Consider the following 21,713-nt stretch of genomic DNA (forward strand, 5'->3'; position numbering starts at 1 on the left):
GGGAACAATACTGACTGAGACACAATAGTGGAACAATACTGACTGAGACACAATAGTGGGGACAATACTGACTGAGACACAATAGTGGGAACAATACTGACTGAGACACAATAGTGGTGGGAAATACTGACTGAGACACAATAGTGGGAACAACCTGACCTGAGACACAATAGTGGAACAATACTGACTGAGACACAATAGTGGAATACTGACTGAGACATCAAGGAAGTAACTAAAGGTTATCCTGATGGAACTGTTGTCACGCTGGTCTTTGAAACAAGCATTAGATAATAGGTGGTATTTACCTGATGTGTGCCATAACTCTGAACCACAGGACAGTTCCCTCTCAGAACACACAGAGAACACAGTACAAGGCAGGCAGTGTGATGAGAGGTGATGGATGGTTTACTCTATATCTCAAAGCACTAAATAAATGACCAATCAGCCATAAAATCTCAGTATATCCTTAAAGACTAATTACCATAACAGGTTGAAGAAAAAAACACTGACCTTATTATCCTGTGGTTCATTGTTTCAGGATGGTGAATGGTATGTTAGAGAATGTGTAGATGGACGAGGTATGGACGAACATGAGATCGGTCAACACCTCACTGATGATATTCTTGCTGGGCATAAAACAGGATCCACCAGAATTTGATCTTTACTGGCTGGGAGTGTCTGGGAGCACCGGGTCTTCACTCTCTCATTCCAGGTGTTAAGAGGTATCGAGTTCAAGCACTGAAGAGCAGCATATAACATTAGCCACCTGAGATGAAGGAATAATTAGGTCATGGGGAGGTGATGGTTACAACATTAACAACATGGAACCCTAAGAAAATATCCCTATATTATGTGGACTAAATCTCTGGCAAGTAAATACTTGTACCAGTATCTCTGTGTACCATGAGAACTACTAACATCTATAACTGTTTAATTAAATCCAATTATACAATATCTGGCCAATATAACACAATTATATGTTCGTTATATTTCCTTCAAATTTATAAATACAATTTCAAACTTATCATCAGTTGTTCCTTAAATATAATACAGCAGCTTTATAAATCTTCTATAAAATACTCAACTAAAAAAAAATATATGACAGGTACTGCTTTAACCCTATGTGCTATGCCATATAATATCACCTGTGCTTTGTTTAAGTCCAATACAGCAGCCATTCATTTCTCTGACAACCCTCAGAGTCACCAGATAGAATACAGGTACAGTATCCCTGTTTTATGATATTTTGCTTAATGATGTTGATGTTTTAAAACAACCTTCCATTTATATAATAAAAAATTGACATTAACAATGGTCATCATTCAGCCAAACTCACTGACTCACAAAACATGGAATGCATCTTCGCTGCACTTAGCAGCCACAGCATCATCTACCCACGTGGCCACCCGTGCACTATCCCAAGCGATTTGAAGTCCGTTATATTGACTAAAAATGAAGTATATATGGTACCTCGTGTTTCATACCAGCTGGATTGGGTAAAGCTACTGACATCCATAAAAGGCACGGCAGTTCCCAATGGGAGGTTCACGCCATCAGCTCGATGAACAGGCTTGTGAAATATAAACATAGTCTAGAACTGCTTTTAGTGCCTTGTGGCATGGTCGGTAGGCCTGATCCACAGGTCGAGGTTCGAGTCCTGGCTGGTGAGGTCGTTGATTATGTGTTCAAAGTCCATGGGTTATATATCAAAAATGTATATAAATATATATATATATGCAAGTAACTAGAAGGCGCATGATCCAGGTATATGCTGATAAACACAAGGAAAGAAGAAAACACGGTTCCTTTTACATTTTCAGGGAGAGTACAGACTAAGGAGAAGTACAAACAAGGTGTATATATACAGAGGAGGGTGAGATCAGGGCTCACAATGGTCAGGTATGGTAGTGACCTTACTAATCTTTTAAAAAACACCAACGGGTCAGCAGTCAGGTCAGAGGAAGTGACAACCTTCTCACCTGGTTACAAATCTTCTAATTACAAAATTGTCTAGTTTGTACATGCCATTACTCAAATTCATGTTGACTGCTTCGGTATGTTTAATGAGACTAGATTCTATAATGTTCCACTGTCAATTGAATTACAAGGTAATATTGAGGAGGCATTATCCCAGTCAATGCTATTATCCCTCAGATGAACAAACAGAGCATTGGATTCCTGGCCTGTCCTAACACATATATTTATGTTGTTTAAGTCTAGTTACAAGATCTTTACCTGTCTGCCTAAAAACATATATTACATTCCTTGCAAGGAACTTTATAAATGCAATCAACTGTGTTGTTGGGGAGTTCTTGATTAACATTTGTTTAACAGTGCATGAGTTTTTAAATGCCACATTGACGCTCAGGTTTTTAGTTGTAGGAATTTGAGAGAGAATTTTGAGAAATGGTAATACTAAGAGATTCTTATGGTCGGTGGGCTTGGGATCAGTTCTATAAAAGATTTTTAGTAATGTTCAGCATTTGTCAAGAAAGATTAAGGTATTGTCAATATTATAGATATATTTATATTCCTCATCAATGAATTCGGCTGCAAATTTTCAAAGCATATCGAAAAACATTGTTGAAAATACTGATTTGACTTATTATGGTGGGCAGAATAACAATGAATGTATGAACACACATTAGTAGATTTTCTATAAATACTGAACTTAAAGGTGTTACCTATTCTGTGTATCAGACTGTCTAAGAATGACAATTTACAGTCATGATCTAATTCTACAGTGAATTTGATCGAAGGGGCTAAGTTAATGTGGCATTTAAAAACTCATGCACTGTTAAACATCCAGTACCTTGAGTAATTGTGTTAAGCAGGGCGTCCCAGCATAAACCGTGTTGGCAGTTCTTTGGGGTTGTTTCATAGTAGATGTTCCATCATGGCATCTCTTATAATACTCTCAAGTACTTACAAACTATGCTGATCAGGCTCACTGGTCTATAATTATTCATGGAGTGACAATCACCCTTCTTGAATAGGACTCATATGCCATTTTATTCACTGGGGACCTTTTGCTCATCAGGCATTTACAGAACAGGATCAGGCTCAGCAAGCTCATTGCCTCTCTTAGCACTCTAGGATGCACCATGTCAGGGCTGGGACTCTTATGGACTTTTAGCTTTGACAGTTTATTTCTAATACCCTCTTCTGTGAACACAATGTGGGTCAGTGCTGTGTCAAACCACCTGAACTCAAACACAGGAAGGTTAGTTATCCTCTCTTGAACACCGAGGAAAAGCTGTTCAATGCCTCAACTTTGTCCTGGTCAGAATCTGTGTAACTATACTAGCGTCAGGTCTGATACTCTACTGCATTTTTAATTTCGACTTTGCATAGCGGTAAAACTCCTTTGGGTTTGACTTGACCTCGCTTGCAACCAGCCTCTAAATCTTTTTCAGCCCTTCTTCACTGACTTTGCTTGGTTCTGGCTCTTGCCTACATCCTCCTGTCCTGCTCATCAGGAATTTCTGATTTCTTCTTAAATTTGTCGACCGCCATATGGTTCCAATGCTGGTCTCCTTGTATTCCTGGAGGCACTAGTTTGGTCTTGGGTATATATTTATCGATCAAATGGTTCACTTTACTGGCTATGATATTCAGCCTAGTGTCTGTGTTCTTATATCTTCCGTGAGTCAGGCCAGCGAGTACCCTCATCTTCCTCATTCCGTCGTAATTACCCTTGTATTTACTGCCAGCCCTGGCCTTATCATGAACTAGGTAACAGTTAAATCTGAATGACAACACTACGCATGGTCGGCTGGTGCCAACTAGGCTAGAATGTTCCAGTTTGGCCACCACCCTCTAGATGCAGCGAGAGGGTAGGTTGTCCGCCCTCGTTTGCGTTGGCGGCCCCTCGGGGAGGTGAAGGTCGCTGCCCTCATCGCGGCAGAAGACACGATCCAGCCGTCCACAGCTGTTACTTCACCCGCTTGTCAGGGCTGTAACGAGCAGGATGGTTGCCCGCTCGTTTGTGGTGAGCCGAGGTGAAGCGTCACTGCTGCCTCGACACACAGATCAGACACTACCCAGTAATCGCAGCAGCTGTACTTATACCCAGCTGTTCGTTCAAATTCTGGTTGTGATCTTATCCATATGTCCTGGGCTCATATGGCTGATTCCCAGACCTTCTAATCTGCCCGCGTCATCATCACTTCCTCCACCGTCTGTGCCCTGGCGTCTCTCTTGTGTGGCAGACATCACCCACCAACACCTGTAAGCGAGAAGCTGCCCTGGACCTTCCCCCTGAGGCGGATCACAGTACCAGAACATTCTACAGGGCTTGGGGCGGATACTCAAAACACCTCATAAGTTACGTCCTTTAGCATGATACAGTACCATATATTGTGAATCTTTACAGTACGTAAATTTAGCATACTAAAAATTTAATTACAGTACCATTTAGCCTTTCGTAAGTTTTCATAACTCTAGTGTTTACCCTGTAAATTAAGTTCTCTTGTCGGAAGGTAGATGTCAGTGCAAGGCTAGTTGGCCTAATCAGCGCTCCAGTTAACAAAATCATCAACCAATCAAAGAGAAGGAAATCAGCTGAGCAGGCATACATAATATTATTGTAAACATGGAAGGACCACCAGCAGAAGAGCGGCTAATTTCAGTGAGGCTGAATGTAAGCTATTCTGGGCAAATTCAAATAAATTGGTTATTGATAGCATAGCCTTGCGAACCTAAATGACAAATCACTTCTCTTAAATTACTCATTTAGCCTAGACCCATGGTGTTTTCCTTTCAATGTTGGGGACATTTAGTCTGAATTGTCTTCAAGTTCATACAAAAAACAACAATTTAAAACCTGAAAATATATCGGATTAGCCAATTTTCTTAAATTAATACTCTACCTATGATAATGTTCAAGAAAGTCTGGAACTAGGCCTAAGGTAGCTGCTCAAACAAAAGTGTCTCACTATGCCTGACCCTCACCAAATAACAATAACCACATTCTCTAAGCTAACCTACATACCATAACATAACCAAACCAAACCAAACTATACCTATACCCTATTGGTATAATTTCTTATTTAAATAATCCTCATGTTCTAACTAAATTAAGTAGGCCCCACATTTAAACATTTATTTGCCTAAGACAAGCAGTTATATAGGCCTATAAATCAAGTTATTTGCAATCCATATTTTACGCCTATCATTTAATTTTGGCTAGCCTATGGAAATTTATAGCCTTTCATGTTATCATAAGCCATATACATAGAAAATAGGCTAAGGCTATTGGTTGAATATTAGAAAAACAAAATGAAGTCTTGGCAGGAATATTCACTTGACCTCATATTTGGCTTTTCATTACTGAGGGATATTCTGACCATACAACATTAATAAGTTCCATCTGCAAGTTTACTCAGTCATAAAACATATTTTTTACCCTAAGTGTGAACAATACAACCTTCTGTTTTGGTAAAAATACTTTATAATGTGTAAGAAGACAAAGATCGTCTCTTCCAAACTGAGACACATACAAACACTCCAAACACGCTTATTATACAACAAAAAGTTAAAAAAAGACAAGTGAAATATATATTTCAGTATGTTGAGTGTACAAAACATTTTCTTCATTATTCTATGATAAAACAAGTCTAACAAGCATTATTACAACATATATTATTATTTTTTATACAATAGAAATTAGTCGCTACTACATCCGGGTTGAGAGTGTTACAAACCTCAGGAGCTGGTGTAAGATCGTTAAGCTTTAACTACTGAGTTCGATGTCAAATATTGGTTTTGGTACAGGTAGTTCTGCTATACGCGATAATTGTGTTCTTGTAAAATATCATATATAGAAAGTAATAATAGAAATAACAGGGCTTATGGAAAATAGGGTTAGGTGCAGATTACTCGAAATCGAAAAAATTTAGTAGTTAGCTAACACAAGGATAGCACAGTCTAAATAAATGTTACATTCATATCTAATAATGAAATCATACAGTAAATGTAACACTTTACTTGATGGGGAAAGGGTGATTTTGAGGTTGATAAAATCGAGCTTCTCTTCAAGTGTTATATCTCTTTTACTATCATCACGGAAATTCTATCCCAGAACGCTTCTTGTTGATATTCTTCTTTACTATATTACATTATTTAATTTTTTTTTCTTTTTCTAATTTATTGTTTTTTTATTACAAATATTAATGATATTCTATATTTCAGGGTTTAGATGCATATTTATGCACTTTTTTACAATTTTACAATTTTATATTATATTTTTCAGTGTAAGTAGTTTGTATTGGGGCCTGAAACGGATTAATCCTATAACGAATGAACCTGCTTCTAATGAACATTCCCAGTAGATTAGATTATAGCATACTAACCACCACAAAATTGGAGAAATAGTAAGCAAAATCGCGTTATAGCAAATAATGCTCGCTTATACAAATATAGTCCTAATTCATAAATACGGCGTTGGAGCAATTCGTTATCAAAACCAACATAGCAGAACTCACTGTATACCATCTCTGTTTTTGAATATGCCAAACTGAGACTGTAAGTCCAGTTACGGGTACCTAACGACCTGATCCCATAAATGTTTTTGATATCCGCCCCTGGTTAGCAGGAATATTCACCACAGCCGAAAATACCCATACTGTTGTATTAATTATTTTTGTTTTAGCAATGTTGGTTCAGTGCTGTTTATTTAATATTTGTGGAGTAAACAGAGTTCAACTATTGCATTTTTCGCCAAAAGAGATGTCAATCTCTAACGGTTTTTGTTACCTTGAAACCCATGTTTCTTAAATTTTTTTTATAAGATCCTGATTAAATGGTGATTATATCCCACAGCCACATTACACCTTCTTGTTTGTTATGATGAGGTCAAGTGGCTTGGTGTTGCTCCTCTCTGTAATGTGTCATAGAACAGAAAATTACCTCTCAGAGTTTCTACAAAAAGAGTAGTGAGTTATTCAGTCATTGAAAATTGCTTCTGTCATTTCATAGTTAAAGTCCCCTATGAGGTGGATGAGCTTAGTCGACACTGCTGCCTGATGAGCCTGCCTTTGGTTTAATAACTACAGTTGACTGTAGATACACCACAACAAGTAAGCCTCTTTTTAATTTCACCACTGACTTTTCAAAAACATCCTCTCTGTACCCTCGCCTCTGGCTCTAAGATCTTGCCTAGCATAGAAACCACAAAGTTTTTGAGAAAGATTCAGTAAATGCATCCGCCACAATATCAACCACATTCTCAAACATCTCCTGCTTGCAGTCTCTACAACTCCAACAATATTGGGTTGGTGTACCGTCAGTAGTGTTTCAAACTCCTCTCACTAAGGAACGCGGTCAGTATTAGTGTACATGACATTCAAGCCAGAATTTGTTCTCGTAACGCCTCTGCTCTTAGTAGTACCGTAATCGCCCTCCTCCATTCTTTCAGAAGCTGCATATCCAGGTACACTGTATTTTGCAGGGTGTGGTTAGAATGCCATTGTTTACACATCGCCGCCTCCTGGGTGGGAGGTGAGCTGGTGCCTCCTCCTGGAGGGAGGTGAGGTACCCCTGAACCTCGCCGTGTCGTGTTGTTTATTTACATAATTATATCCCCAGTTAACAGAAAATTTATTAAATGATAACACATTACATATGAATTATGACTGATGTAATCGAATGAAAATTAATTATATGATGTTGCACAAGACAAAAGAAAATACAAACTGTATGACAGAGTTGTAAATAATAAAATGTTAATGTTTTAACCATATAAATTATATCTCTATAACATTAAATAATGATATAAACATATCACTATAATATGACAGAGTTGTAGCTTGTTTCGCCAGTGTTTACTTTGAATTTAACAATGTTATATATTTTCATGTACAGCAATCACGATATAAAAATTATATATATGTCCGTATTTACTCTAAGGACCTTCACATAACATATGTCATGACTTGGGGTTGCAAATATGGAAACAGCACTAGATACACTGGAAAATGCTATAAGAAAAATGTATTTAGTTTATTTTTTATTTATTATTTTTTATTAAATTTTCTGTGATATTGTAAGAGAAGTATTGAATTTGTCTCTTCTGAGACTAAATGTAAAATTCAAACACAATCATTAAAGACAATTACAACACCTGTGAGGATAAGCTTGCTTTCCAGCTCACCCTTCTCCCCACCTGTGTGGTAGTACAGTATAAGAACCAAATCCAAAAAAAGTCACAAGAAAAAATGTCACAGATAAAAAGGCACGGAAAACCTAATATAACCTAAGCTAAACCTAACCTAACTTAACCTAACCTAACCTATTGCAATGCCAATATATATATATTGTGTTGTCAATGTGTACAAATCATGTAACTTTTTTTCCTCTGGACTTTATTTCCGCCTCACCATAAGAACCAGACACTAAGGTACAAGTAATGATAAGAACCACACTAAGGTAAAGTACTGTAATGTATAAGAACCAGACACTATGGTCAAGTACTTAATGTATAAGTACCAGACACTACAGTATGTATACTGCAATGTATAAGAACCAGACACTATGGTACAAGTATCAGAATGGAACCAGACACTAAGGCAAGTACAATGTAAGAACCAGACACTAAGGTACAAGTACTGTAATGTATAAGAACCAGACACTAAGGTACAAGTACTGTAATGTATAAGGAACCAGACACTAAGGTACAAGTACTGTAATGTATAAGAACCAGACACTATATATCGTAATGTATAAGTACCAGACACTAACGTACAAGTACTGTAATGTATAAGAACCAGACACTATACAAGTACTGTAATGTATAAGAACCAGCACATCAAGTACAAGTACTAATGTATAAGAACCAGACACTAAGGTACAAGTACTGTAATGTATAAGAACCAGACACTATACAAGTACTGTAATGTATAAGAACCACATAAAGGCACAAGTATAAAATCTGAAATGAACCAGACACTAAGGCAAAGTACTGTAATGTATAAGAACCAGACACTAAGGTACAAGTACTGTAATGTATAAGAACCAGACACAGCAAGTACTGTAATGTATAAGAACCAGACACTAAGGTACAAGTACTCAATGTATAGAACCAGACACTACAAGTACCAAATGTATAAGAACCAGACACTCAAGGCACAAGTACTGTAATGTATAAGAACCAGACACTATCAGGCAGCACGTAATGATAAGAACCAGACACCAAGGTACAAGTAAGGCACGACACTAAGGTACAAGTACTGTAATGGTAAGAACCAGACACTATGGTACAAGTACTGTAATGTATAAGAACCAGACACTAAGGTACAAGTACTGTAATGTATAAGAACCAGACACTACAAGTACTGTAATGTATAAGTACCAGACAACTAAGGTACAAGTACTGTAATGTATAAGAACCAGACACTAAGGCAAGTGTACTGTAATGTATAAGAACCAGACACTAAGGCAAGTACAGTAATGTATAAGTACCAGGAATTATCAAGTACTGTAATGTATAAACCAGACACTAAGGTACAAGTACTGTAATGTATAAGAACCAGACACTAAGGTACAAGTACTGTATAGAACCAGACACTAGGGTACAAGTACTGTAATGTATAAGAACCAGACACTAAGGTACAAGTACTGTAATGTATAGAACCAGACACTATGGCAAGTACTGTAATGTATAAGAACCAGACACTATGACAAGTACTGTAAAGTTAACCAGACACTATGGTACAAGTACTGTAATGTATAAGAACCAGACACTATGGTACAAGCACTGTAATGTATAAGAACCAGACACTAAGGTACAAGCACTGTAATGTAAGAACCAGACACTATGCACAAGTACTGTAATGTATAAGAACCAGACACTAAGGTACAAGTATTCGTAATGTATAAGTACCAGACACTATGGTACAAGTACTGTAATGTATAAGAACCAGACACTAAGGTACAAGTACTGTAATGTATAAGAACCAGACACTAAGGTACAAGTACTGTAATGTATAAGAACCAGACACTATGGCAACAAGTACTGTAATGTATAAGAACCAGACACTAAGGTACAAGTACTGTAATGTATAAGAACCAGACACTAAGGCACGAGTACTGTAATGTATAAGAACCAGACACTAAGGTACAAGTACTGTAATGTATAAGAACCAGACACTAAGGTACAAGTACTGTAATGTATAAGAACCAGACACTAAGGTACAAGTACTGTAATGTATAAGAACCAGACACTAAGGTACAAGTACTGTAATGTATAAGAACCAGACACTAAGGTACAAGTACTGTAATGTATAAGAACCAGACACTAAGGTACAAGTAATTGTAATGTATAAGAACCAGACACTAAGGTACAAGTACTGTAATGTATAAGTACCAGACACTAAGGTACAAGTACTGTAATGTATAAGTACCAGACTTTCACATAACTTATCCACTGTAGTGTCTGGTACTTATACAAATTATAAATAATAATTCACTACATACCTTGAGACCAGCCCTCTTAAGACAGCATCAGACAGCTCTTGTACACTGACATTCATGAAGCGGAGGAATGAGAAACATTTTCTGGTTTCATTCTCTGAAACATAGAATAAAACCTTAGAGCAAAATCAATCAATTCTTCATATAGTTTATACTGTTTACAGGAACAATATTTCACCACAAGTTTGGTAAAGTTTAATGTGTGCAACTGACATGAGAAATGTGATGTTGTGTGGCAGTGAATCATGGCAAAGAGGATGATGACATGCTGGCTTGAGAGAACTAAATGAGAAAGGTGAGGTAGATGTGTAGTGTGACAGTGAATGACAGGTGACTCTGTTCAGAACTAAGAAGGCAATAGGTATTGACAGTACAGTACAGTACAGTACAGTACAGTACAGTACAGTACATAAGATCGAAAATAAATAAATAAGAAAAAGTAATACTGTTAAAATACAATTTCATTTACCTTAATGCTACCATAATTCTGCTTCCAAAGTGGAGTGATGGTACTGTAACTCAAATTACATTTGAGGCACATCAGGATGTTGGCTATTGGGTGAACTAAAATTGTTCCGACTACGGGAGTTTCCGACCACAGAATGCCGGACTAGAGAGGTACAACCTGTACTACTGTACTATCTCTCTCAGTTCAGCCACAGCTCTATAAACACTGAGTAACAAGCTGTCCAAGGTGATAACTGTGAGTTTACACCAGTGACACACTGTGCATTGTGGCAACCAAACACACCCAAGTTCAATTGTCTTCTGCCCAAGCTCCTCAACACCCACCTCTCTGAGATGCCTGATCCATACTCATTATATACTGGGACCTCAAAATCAATCCTCATTCTTAACTGACACAGTGGATGAGACGACTCATGTACACAGTCAATCGGAGAATGTAGGCATGAGCCCTAAGCAACAGCCCTTTATCTCAGTAAAGAGCACCACAGGTTTACAGGTGCCTGAAGTGAGTGTCCAGATATCAGTAGAAGAGTAGCCTCTCTAATACTCCTCTCCTGCAGGACTGACTCCAACAACAAGTCTCTCAGGAAGGCCAAAAGAAACATACTCCTCAGGGCAACAACACAGAGGAGGAAAAACAACTTCCAGTCACATGAAAGCCCATCAACTCTTTTTTTCCCCATGATTTAACACCTAAAACCCAATAAACTTGTCTGATCCTAAATGTAGCAATGGACTGTTTCTCTGAGTAAAGAAAATGAAAGAATCATCTATCCAATTCCAAGCCTGATGTATTATCTGTCAACCCCAACATTTGGCATCTGGTTTACTGACAACATTAATACTCTGTTAATAATGATACTGAATTTTTAGAAGAACTGGCACTTTTGAGAAACAAAAGACAAGCTATTATTATTATTATTATTATTATTATTATTATTATTATTATTATTATTATTATTATTATTATTATTATTGATTGAGATATATCCCTGGGTTGTGTCAGTAAGTTCTGCTACCTGGGTGACATGATCAGTGCTGGAGCTGGTCAAGAAGCTAACTCAGCTGCTAGAGTCAAAAGAGGCTGAAGAAGTTTAGAAGCTATTGCTTTTACTGACAGCAAGAGAACCTTCTTCGCTTGAGAGGAAATATATACTGTATGTAGTGAGCACAAGAAGTGTGGTGTTGTACGCAGTAAAAAATGGGTGGTTAAAGAGGATGACAAATGTACACTTGAGTGAGACTATGGTGAGATGGATGAGTAATGTAAAGTTGTGAGATAGGAAATCCTGTTCAGAGATAAGAGGGCAGCTAGTGTGGTTTCAGTAGAGGAAGGCTGAGATGATTCAGGCATGTGGAGAGAATAGCGGTGAACAATTGGGTCAAGAAATGCAGTAGTTTTGAATGTGAAGGGATGAGAGCCCGGGGAGGGCCAGAATGTCAGGGGAGAGGTTGTGAGAAATGATTTCAGAGATTACTGCACCACCTAACACGAGATGGAGCAACCTGAAGCTGGCATCTGGTCATCATGGCTAACCCACACACTCACACATGGATATGATGATGATGTTCACTAAAACTCTGTCCATATTGACACAGTAGTGAAGACCAAGAGAAGGTAAGTCTTCCTGTTCCTGGTTTTGGTTAAGAAGAAGGCCTTGTAAGGAAGCTTCCCGCTTCCTCTCTCCCTTACAGCTGAAGAATAAGAAAAACATTGTTGAGGTGAGGATGCTCTGAACATCAATATGTTCCTTTAAGGAGAAAAGGATGGGTCTCAGAGAACTCCTCACCTTGCACTTGGGGCTGGATTTGTTGCTGGAAAATGCCCAGCTCAAACTTGAACTTGTCTATTTTTTTTTTAGGTCCGTTACATTGTCAAGAAACAAGCTTGGCTTCAGGAACAAACAGTCTCCCCCAAACAGAGGAAAGTCAACAGAGGCTCCAAGAAGACAAACCAACTCCTTCCTAACTGACCAATGAGAATCAGCATATGACTTACAGCAGAAAAACAAAGTTCAACAGCTCCACACTGGACTCACCAACTAATAACTTATGATAGAGCTTCAAAGGGTATATATTACCCTGGTGAACCCAAAGACATAGAAACATGGAAAATTACCTACATTATACTGAGTAATGCATACACACGTACATTTGTCCTTTCTCCATAAGCTGAGGCCTGATACAAGGTCAGTACTGTACATCTCTTCTGTGAGAGTCCCAAACGGCGGCGTCCACTCTCCCAGGCGTCACTCTCCCACCTGGCGGAACGTCACTCCCACCTGGCGGGCGTCACTCTCCCACCTGGCGTCACTCTCCCACCTGGCGGAACTTCACTCTCCCTTAGGCGGAGATGCTCTCCCCACCGGCGGAGCGTCCTCCCATGGCGGAGGCGTCACTCCTGGCGGAGGCGTCACTCTTACCTGGCGGAGACGTCACTCTCACCTGGCGGAGACGTCCCTTCCTGGGAGACGTCACTCTCCCACCTGGCCCACTCTCCCACCTGGCGGAGACTTTCACTCTCCCCACATGGCGGAGACGCTACCTCTACCTGGCGGAGATTCACTTCTCACCTGGCGGAGACTTCACTTTCCCACCTGGCGGAGATGTCACTCTCCTGGCGGGACGCCACTTACCTGGCGGAGACGTCACTTTCCCACCTGGCGGAGACGTCACTTACTCTGGCGGAGATTTCACTTCTCTACCTGGCGGAGATTTACTCTCCCACCTGGCGGAGACGTACTTACCTGGCGGAGAGCGTTACTTCTACCTGGCGGAGACGCTACTTTCCCTACCTGGCGGAATTTCACTTCTACCTGGCGGATATTTCACTCTCCACCTGGCGGAGACTTCACTCTCCCACCTGGCGGAGCGCTACTCTCTACCTGGCGGAGACGCTACTCTACCTGGCGGAACTTCACTTTCCACCTGGCGGAGAGCGTCACTTTCCCACCTGGCGGAGACCTTCACTTTCCCACCTGGCGGAGACGCTACTCCCCCATAAAGCCCAAAAATCCAGGTGAAGGACCTCTCTTCTCTACAAGATACAAAAAGCCTACTGTCCACATCCTCCTGTAACAACTCAAAACCTGATGAAGGTCTTGGGGCCAAGGTGTAACCACAATCCAGTATGAGGAGAGGAGGTGAAGCCTTAACAACACTCCTTAATACAGGAACAATTTATCAACACTCCTGTTCACCCACCAAAGTCTCACCAGCAGCTTGACACTTCTCAAGACACTGAACGGAGCCACTACCAAAGTTTCATAAGAGAAGCAAAACTACAGCTTTTAATATATAGTGATCCTCGGTTAATGTTTACTGGGCAATCGGGATTTTTGGTTAACGATTTACCTTCCATAAGATTCTAACTTCGTTAATGAGCAATCCCGCGATAACAAGTTTTTAACGAGCTACTTATTATATTTTTCACTTGCATTTGGCGTCCACCAGCTGTAGTATTAACTACCAATACAGTAATCGGTTCTAGGGCTTAAATTTTTTACTATTTTAGTAAATATCAAAAGTTCATACAATTCAATAATTTAACAAATTAATATTAAATTTTTAGTCATTTTAACAATTGTTGAACATAATTGAAGTATAGGAAACTAGTTTTTTATGCGCCAAACAGCCTGTCAACACACCACATACAGAAGGCCAGTCTCTGTGTCTTTCAGTGGAGGTAACATCTTGCTTCAGACTCTTCAACTAAACACTTTTTTTTCTGTTTCCAGCAAATTATTGGCCAATTTGAAATTTATTTTACATATTGACAATATATAATGCAGTGCAGTGTTGATTTAAAGAAAATAATCTTGAATTACACCAAGAGAACTAAATTTTATGGGATGACATCATGGGTGACTCTTCCAACCCCAATGCCTTCTTCCTCTCCTCTACCCCATTCTAATTCCCATCATCATCATCATCATCATCATCCAGAGCTTACATACACACCTCAAAGTAAGTGTACTTTTACTACCTTTTTTGTTGATTTTAGGCAATTTTCGGGAGCTGAACCAATACCCAAAAAACCCATTGAAACAATGGTTGTCAATGTTGACCTTCTGGAATGAATTGTGCTCGTTAACCGAGGACCACTGTGCTGTTCTATATGACCATAATGGTTTGACCTCATCATGAAATCCTCCACTGATTCCTACACTTGTAGCAGATGACACGATACAACTACTGTAGTGTAAATATTAAAGTAGCAATACCCAGGCAGGCAGGTAAGCCACACATCCCACAGAGGCTTAGCAATAAATCTAACACCACCAAGCAGCATGCAAACACCTGCCTAAAAGGTCTGACTCCAAGAATAAAAAATTTTGAATCTAAAACACACCAAACTAAAGGAAAATGACCATCAAAAGAGACAAAGTAAACACAGAGACCTGCATGATGAAGCACTATGTACAGTTTCCTGCTATAACGCTTTAACCTTACAAGAACAACACTTGCCACTGTGATCAGGCTGGTACAATAGAATGAATATTGACTTCTCAAGAGTTAGCACAAGGCAGCTGATTCGTAGGCAGACAGACATCACTATAATTCTTTAGCATTTAATTTATCATATTTATATTCTGATATTTTAACCTCGAGCACTTTAATACGCGATTCAAATCGTATTCGTGATAAGACCAACTTCACGATGACCTAAATCGAGTCACCAAACTTTAAAAAATTGCCCTAATAATAAGTTTTCTACAGAATTGTGTCAAATTTGATGTGCCATAGTAGCAAGTAAGTTCTATCAACTAAACTAATTGGCAACGCTTTGGGCTTATAGGAAGGGAAGACTGAACAATAAATGTGCAGTATTATCTCAGCAGTCAGTCGGAGTGTGAGCCGTGTCCATTTAAATTTCCATAACTCGGCAGGCTGCCTCAACTCCTGATTACAGTGCTTACCCGACCTTGAAATAATTTATTTTTAAAGTTAGTGAAGTGAATGTAACAATTTTTCATATTTACGAAAATGTTTAGTTTTCAAAAGCCATTATCATATCAGGCTATACAACCTCGTTACAGTGACAATGTCCAAAAAGAGTCTCTGAAAGAGGATGATTTTCAAGACTTACATGAATTTATCAGTACCATTCTTTTCGCTAGAGTGCTGGCAAGTTGCAATATAATTTATACGATCTAAAACATAGGCACAAAAATAAACGAATATTTTTTTACCATTTGAAAGGTTTTTTCCTTTTTTCTCAAACAATATTGAACATATCAGAACGATTACTGCGTTGGAAAGCTCATAAAATTCTGCTTCTGGCAGTGTATAGTATAGTAGTTAAACAGTTGACTCAGACAATTTTGAGGTGGGGAGGTTGTAAACATATTGGTTGTTTTTTTCCCATGTATTAGAAGTGATAAAAAGCTGATACTTTGTATTATTCTTTTTGCCAAAGTTGAGGTCAATGATTTATGAAGCCAAAGATATATGGGTTAGGCCAATAAAACAAGTTTGGGGGAAATTGATAAAGTAAAGAATATCACTATGTGCTCTCTTGTCTGCCTTGGGGAGCCTCTCAGAATTGTGATCTTGGAACTGGTAACTTAAAACTTATCTCACACGAGAGGGTTAAGAGATAATAAGTCTTGTATATTATCTCCTATAATTTCCCAATTGAGGAAGCAAAATTAGTACTGTTGTCATGGTCACGTTTAGCAGTTAGTCCGCTTCAACACTTGTACTGTATTCATATTATGCTACAGTGCCCACAAAACACATGAACGTTTGAGTCTCCAGTAGAGACATCCGTTCTCTAATCACTTCAGTGTCTTAGTCCTCCACTTTCCTTTGTGTACTTCATCAGGGACCCAGGTATTTCTGTATACTTCCCAGGGCATTCCCAAATTTGAAATTTTGAGTGAATGAATTTATTTAGTCAATTAGGTACACCTACCATGAGAGGAAAAGAGTCTAGATGTATTGAGTATAAGTTGGAGGCATCTGTATCCTATATGTCGAGTATTTTGTGTTAAGAGATTATGTGTTGAATACTCTGTTTACCAGCTGTAAATCATATGTTTGTGTGTTCTTACGAGGCGGCCGTTCATAGCTGAAGTCATTCAGTTTTGATATATGAGCATTAGGAATTCATGGAAACATAGAGAGTATTGCCAGTCTTTATTATAGAAGTTTGATAATTGTCTGAAATGTAAACACAAAACGATTTATCACGAAGTTTAATGTTAAGCCGTTATCTGTCCCTCCCCACACTGCCATTCAAAGTATTTGTCGCCAGTTTTTCTTGTCTTTGAGAGCTCAGTTACTGTTAAGTTTGAAAAGCAATAGAAGATTTGAATAAGTTAAGTGAACTCTGATTTTTCAAACACCGCTGTGTAGAGCAATTTAGTCTGTCGATTTTCTAAGTGACGGCGGTAACTCACGTTTGGGAGGCGTCGGTGAGAGAGTCCTGACCTCACTCACTCCACCCATGATTTCCATCCCGCTACAAAGGTAAGGTCCAGTGCCCGTTCTATCTCAGTATATTAAGTGTTTTTATTTAATTATTTGTTGTTTGAATATGCAGTGATCAATTAACAGTTCTTGATGTTTAAGTAGTGTTCAAGCGCCTTCAGCCTAGCAATGTTACGTTATTCGTGTCACTCACTCACTCCACCCACGATTTCCAACCGAGAGAGAGAGAGAGACCCTGGTTGGTTGGTGTATGTCCAGACAACGTCCACATAGTCCAGCATCTTTGTTAGAGAAGGATGGAGGCCTTGTGAGCAGATAGCATCATGTAACACAGTCGGGGTGAGCCCAGATCTCACCCACAGGTCAGCAGCCAAGCTCAGCCAGCAGCTGGGAGATTGTTGGCCTGAGCCGCTAACCATCCACTTGTTGCCTGCCCGGTGAACATAAACGTGACCAGCCTGCAGGGTTGTTGTGCTATGAGTCCACCTCTGAGTAGTGCGTGGGGTTGTAATTTCTGCCTGTGTATTCTGGTATGTCATCTCCAATTGGTACGAGTGTCTGGTGTTAACATAGTGTGAAGGTCAGCCACATTTTCTTGGCTATGTAACAGAGTATCAAAGGAGGTATACTTGGGATGCCCGTGTTACGAGTCCTGTTCTATCAACGAGAACAATCAGGTTCACTGTGTTGTTGTTGGATCCCAAGTACTCTATGTATATTTACAGTGTATATGTTTTCTACAGGTACACCAAGTACTGGGTGATTGTAAAATATGTAAGGTACCTTTGTTGACAAGTGTCTGAGTATTGCCATGGAGTTGATATTGGCACTAGTTGTGTGTACTGGAAACAGGTCAGAAGTCTTGCATTATTTTAATAAACCTTTTTATTGTATGTTAAAGGTATTATTTTCCCACATTGCCCACCTTTATGGCTCCCTATATCTTGGTACCATTATTACATTTACCCAGCACGTCTTACCCTCGAGTTATGCTACCACAGGTCAGATGTTAAGTCAGAGAGTACAGTAGTTGTTTAAGTACAGTAGGGGACAGAGAGAAAAGTAAAGTCAAGTATTATAGGAAGTAGACCCCTATAATAGGTGACAGCGGCTTCGTCCCACACTGGATGTGAAATGCACTGGTAATAATGATGTCATAAAGAAAACACGAACATCATGAACAAATTCTGGGACGAACTCTTCCTCGCTGCCAGGTGACGAATGCAGCACGTGTGAATGAGGTCCCCACAACAAGGCCCCAAATGTCCCCCACAACAAGGCCCCAAATGTTACCTACAACAAGGCCCCAAATGTCCCCAAACAAGGCCCCAAATGTTACCTACAACAAGGCCCCAAATGTCCCCACAACAAGGCCCCAAATGTTACCACAACAAGGCCCAAAATGTGCCCTACAACAAGGCCCCAAATGTCACCCACAACAAGGCCCCGAATGTCCCCCACAACAAGGCCCCAAATGTCCCCACAACAAGTTCACACCACCATTTGTCCATACCTCTAACCCACAATATCTATGGGTAAGTTATCATTTAATTATCAAGAAATACCTTTTTATCTTGCTGGTCAAAACTAACAAGCAACTTTATTATGACAAGAAATGTATACTCACCTTTTGTTAGGCTGGAGGACATAGTCAGCATGAAAGACTGAGAAGCGGTTGTACAACAGGTGGTGTTTACTTGGGCTGGCATCAAGGAAGAAAGCTTCACGGAAGACAAGCTTGGGTATGATGTAAGGCTCTGGGACGCCGGGTGTACGGTGATCGCACCTCTTCGCCTCCAGAGGCTCGGGGTGGTTGCACACCTGAGTGAGTTAATATGCTATTGAGTTGTTGTCTTAATACTCGCCTCCATAAGGCATCTTTACGGAGGCGCGTCGGGGAATTTCAAAATGAATGCTGCGACTCTTGTTGTCTCGTGGAGTTGTCAAAATTCTCCGTCCCATTGCTAACACAAAATGTTAATGATACTTTATGGAGCGAGAGGTACAGGCAGCATTACCATTTTTATTACCATTCTTTCACTCAACAAAGAACCTCATTAATTTACACTATACTGTACTGTACTATATAGAGGTACTGTAGCTGTTGAATTATCCAATAATTTACATCTAAGAAGTAAATTTACACAACTGTTGTCAGCAACATTGGTGAAACATGTCAGTTTACATGTTGCACTCTGAGGGAACACAGTAAGGAAGACAGACAACTAGCCTTACAGTAAGGAAGACCAAGACAGCCACACTAACACGGTAAGAGCCAAGTGTATACACTAACACAGTAGGAAGCCAGGAACCCAACCACTAACACAGTAAGGAAGACAAGACAACCACTAACACAGTGGAAGCCAAGACAACCACTAACACAGTAAGGGAAGACAAGACAACCACTAACACAGTAAGGAAGACAAGACAACCACTAACACAGTAAGGGAAGACAAGACAACCACTAACACAGTAGGAAGACAAGACAGCCACTAACACAGTAAGGAGACAAGACAACCACTAACACAGTAAGGAAGACAGAGGCCAGCCACACTAACACAGTAAGGAGACAAGACAACCACTAACACAGTAGGAAGACAAGACAACCACCCAACACAGTAAGGAAGACAAGACTAGCCACTAACACAGTAAGGAGAAGACAAGACAACCAATAACACACAGTAGGAAGACAAGACAGCCACTAACACAGCAAAGAGAGAGAGACAAGACAACCACTAACACAGTAAAAGGGAAGACAAGACAACCACTAACACGGTAAGGAAGACAAGGGCGGCCACTAACACAGTAAGGGAAGACAAGACAGCCACTAACACAGTAAGGAAGAGACAAGACAGCCAATAACACAGTAGGGGAAGACAAGACAACCAATAGCACAGTAGGGAAGACAAGACAACCACTAACACGTGGTAGGGAAGACAGAACCAACCACTAACACAGTAAAAGAAGACAGACAACCAATAACACAGTAAGGAAGCCAAGAGACAACCACTAACACACAGTAAGGAGAGACAAGACAACCACTAACACAGTAGGAAGACAAGACAACCACTAACACAGTAAGGGGAGACAAGACAACCACTAACACAGTAAGAAGACAAGACCCAACCAACCAACACAGTAAGGAAGACAAGACAACCAATAACACAGTAAGGAGAAGACAAGACAACCACTAACACAGTAAGGAGAAGACAAGACAACCACTAACACAGTAAGGGAAGACAAGACAACCACTAACACAGTAAGGAAGACAAGACAACCACTATCACAGTAAGGAGAGACAAGGGCAACCACTAACACAGTAAGGAAGACAAGACAACCACTAACACAGTAAGGAAGACAAGACAACCACTAACGCACAGCAAGGGAAATAGGGCAACCACTAACACAGTAAGGAAGACAATAAGAACTAGCCACTATCACAGTAAGGAAGACAAGACAACCACTAACACAGTAAGAAGACAAGACAGCCACTATCACAGTGGGAGACAAGACCCAGCCACTAGCACACAGTAGGAGGGGCAAGACCAGCCACTATCACAGTATTGGGAAGACAGGGCAACCATTAACACAGTGGGAAGACAAGACAGCCAATAACACAGTGGGAAGACAAGACAGCCAATAACACAGTAAGGGAAGACAAGACAACCACTAACACCGGTAAGGAAGACAAGACAACCACTAACACGGTAAGGAAGCCAAGACAGCCACTAACACAGTAAGGAAGACAAGACAACCACTATCACAGTAAGGGAAGACAAGACAGCCACTAACACAGTAAGGAAGACAAGACAACCACTATCACAGTAAGGAAGACAAGGCAACCACTAACACAGTAGAGGAAGACAAGACAACCACTAACGTGGGAAGACAAGACAACCCACCACTAACACAGTAAGGAAGACAAGACAACCACTAACACAGTAAGGAAGACAAGACAACCACTAACACAGTAAGGAAGACAAGACAACCACTAACACAGTAAGGAAGACAAGACAACCACTAACACAGTAAGGAAGACAAGACAACCACTAACACAGTAAGGAAGACAAGACAACCACTAACACAGTAAGGAAGACAAGACAACCACTAACACAGTAAGGAGAAGACAAGACAACCACTATCACAGTAAGGAAGACAAGACAGCCACTAACACGGTAAGGAAGACAAAGACAACCACTAACACAGTAAGGAAGACAAGACAACCACTAACACAGCCCAGTAAGGAAGACAAGACAACCACTAACACAGTAAGGAAGACAAGACAACCACTAACACAGTAAGGAAGACAAGACAACCACTTACTAACACAGTAAGGAAGA

The 21,713-nt window shown here is 39.9% G+C and overlaps 1 long non-coding RNA gene across 1 annotated transcript; it reads right to left on the reverse strand.

Annotated features, from left to right (window-relative positions):
- Window positions 1–737: 737 nt before the first annotated feature.
- Window positions 738–19,017, reverse strand: LOC121866752. Its single transcript, XR_006089014.1, has 3 exons — window positions 19,001–19,017; window positions 10,474–10,567; window positions 738–766 (listed from the first exon to the last, which is right to left on the reverse strand). It is a non-coding gene; the product is annotated as an uncharacterized LOC121866752 (long non-coding RNA).
- Window positions 19,018–21,713: the final 2,696 nt, after the last annotated feature.

This window comes from Homarus americanus, unplaced genomic scaffold, assembly GCF_018991925.1.
Source record: "Homarus americanus isolate GMGI-L3 unplaced genomic scaffold, GMGI_Hamer_2.0 scaffold35037, whole genome shotgun sequence".
NCBI lineage: Eukaryota > Metazoa > Arthropoda > Malacostraca > Decapoda > Nephropidae > Homarus > Homarus americanus.